The sequence below is a fragment of the Ambystoma mexicanum genome, chromosome 7p (assembly GCF_040938575.1).
Source record: "Ambystoma mexicanum isolate Mex_15411 chromosome 7p, UKY_AmexF1_1, whole genome shotgun sequence".
Taxonomy (NCBI): Eukaryota; Metazoa; Chordata; class Amphibia; order Caudata; family Ambystomatidae; genus Ambystoma; species Ambystoma mexicanum.
The window spans coordinates 216,531,688-216,534,115 of NC_090939.1; positions in this window are offsets into that span (position 1 = coordinate 216,531,688).

Consider the following 2,428-nt stretch of genomic DNA (forward strand, 5'->3'; position numbering starts at 1 on the left):
CTGGCCACTAATTGGTTTGTAACGCTGATGCACCTGTACGTTTGTTGCAGAAGAAACTGACACTAATATAATACAAACAAATAAATAATAAGAAATGCAGTTGCAGACCATTTAGCCAGCCTAATTCTCTGGTCCATTACAAGGTCTGTCAGGATGCCAGTACCCCCAAAGAGCCTATAAGTGCCCCCTCACACTCTCATATGGACACTGCACCCTCATTGTAATGGCAACATTCCTGTAGGACAAATAGGATGATAATGTATGTATGCAAATATCAGGCTGGTCCCCACCTCAGGGGATGCCTCTGTCACTGCTGCTCATCTTCAACTTTTAACCAAAAAAAATGCAGAAACCTTGCACGCCCCTTCAAGATATCTGTGTTTTTTCTTTGGTTGTGCAGCTGTCAGTAAATGGTTTGGTGGCTCTCCCAAATGCACACCTGCCAACCTGACTCTCACCCAGACAGATGAAAAAACAGACTTCGAGAGAGGCGGGGAGCAATAGAAAGACAGAAAGAGATGGAGAGAATGAGTGTGCAAAGGGAGAGCACTAGATCTGCGTTGAGTCTCTGGGTACAGCTTGTTCTTATATTGTACATTTGGATTTCTGTTATAATATGTTTAAGGTCCAGAATCAGTGGTCAATTCTCATTTTGAAGGACTGTGATATGGGTTTGACTTTCAGACTCCTTCAACTTCAATGGAAATATTGTGCGTGATCGTCCCCCTGTCAGGATCAGGGCGCTGTCTGGTCACACAATTCCTTTTGGTGTATAGACGTGGATAAACTTTCTCTGATGTCATTAAGGCACCTATGAAACAAACACTAACGTATGCATTGTCACCCAATGGTGGAAATATGAGCCCTGGTGATTCACATTCACAGAATCAAGGCCATCAGAGTTCAGGTGAGGCGCAATATCACAACCACCATAGAGGCGAGGAAGAGTCGTGACACAACTTCCTTCATTATCAGCTCCTTTACATACAGCCTTCTAACCAGCAGACAGGAAGGAAGTTCATGGAAGACATGATGACTTGGGAAGCTTCCCAGCCATTTTACCACAAACAGGGAAATAGCAAATAAGACAGCAGGCATTTTTAAATGATAGACCTACCTGTAAATTGGCAAACCTGAGCCAAACCGCCATTGTACACCAAACCATCATGCAACGCAGATCTCTGGACCCGCCAAACAGGAATGCTACTGCAACCCTGATATCCACACCAGAGAATCTTCCAAATAGGACAGCGAGGCCATTCAGCGCTGCAGGCCAACATCGCTGGCACTGATGATGAGCATCGCCCAATTGAAACGTTGAGTATGATAAGGGATTCATATTGTATATTTTCTAATTCAAACAGTTCCCTAAGTTTAGAGTGACAAGACAAGATTGAAAATAAATGTGATCAGCTGTGGGATCAATTGATCATTTGCAGTTTCCACAGCCTGGAGTGGATCAAAAATCAAGTCTCTCGTTATTTATCGTTTGCTGGATCCGAACAGATACATGCTGGCGCTCTGTCCCCTACGATGTTTGGTGATGCAGTGCCCTGGATTGAAGGGTGAACTTCTCAAAGTAAAAGAAAAAGTATGTATAAAGCAAATAAAAAGTGCTCCAGCAGAAAGCCAATAACACATGTCCAAATTCTTTGTATTTCTTTGGCCAATGAGAGGTACTCTCAGCTTCATCGGAAAGTAATCCAAGAGAATCACCAAGCAAATCTCTGCGGAAGGAGCAAATCTCTGCAGAAGTTGCATGGACAATGGTTTGTGATATTAGTGCTGAATCAGTATTGCTTGTCCTGAGCAGTATTAAGCATTTAAACTCAATTGTCTGGCTCAGGTGAAACTGCACAGTAGCCCAAAAGGTCTGCGTGTGATTACTCAACGTCTGGTGAACCTGAGTCCATATTGAGAATAATACATACGATCATTCTATGTTCCAAGTTGTTCCCTCAATCAATCTTTCTTTTGATGTTTCTTAGTTTATCATCAAGCAGTAACTGTGTAATGCCAAGAATGTGCTCCTAATTAGCATGGAGCTTGTGCATCAGAGGCCACAGACAGGAAATCACACTCATGGGGAATATCGCATTTTCCTGCGGAATCAGCCTCAGGGAGAGAGGCTATTGAGACCATTATGTGCCCAAGAAGTGTATGTTTCATTCTGAATGTGTTGTTCTCCCTTCTACCAGCCCGAGGGCCCACTCCCAGAAGTCCACCACACCACACAGCCCACCCCCAAACTGACCTACCCACCACCATCCCACAATCCAGGCTACAATGTTTAATGCAGCTTTCTAGATTGCCACGCAATTGTGTTCCTCCCCTTTGTCCTCTACATTTTAAACTTGTTTTGAGAACACTTGCAAATGGAACATTATTTATGTAGTAAATTGGTGACCCTTATTATCTTTACAGATTA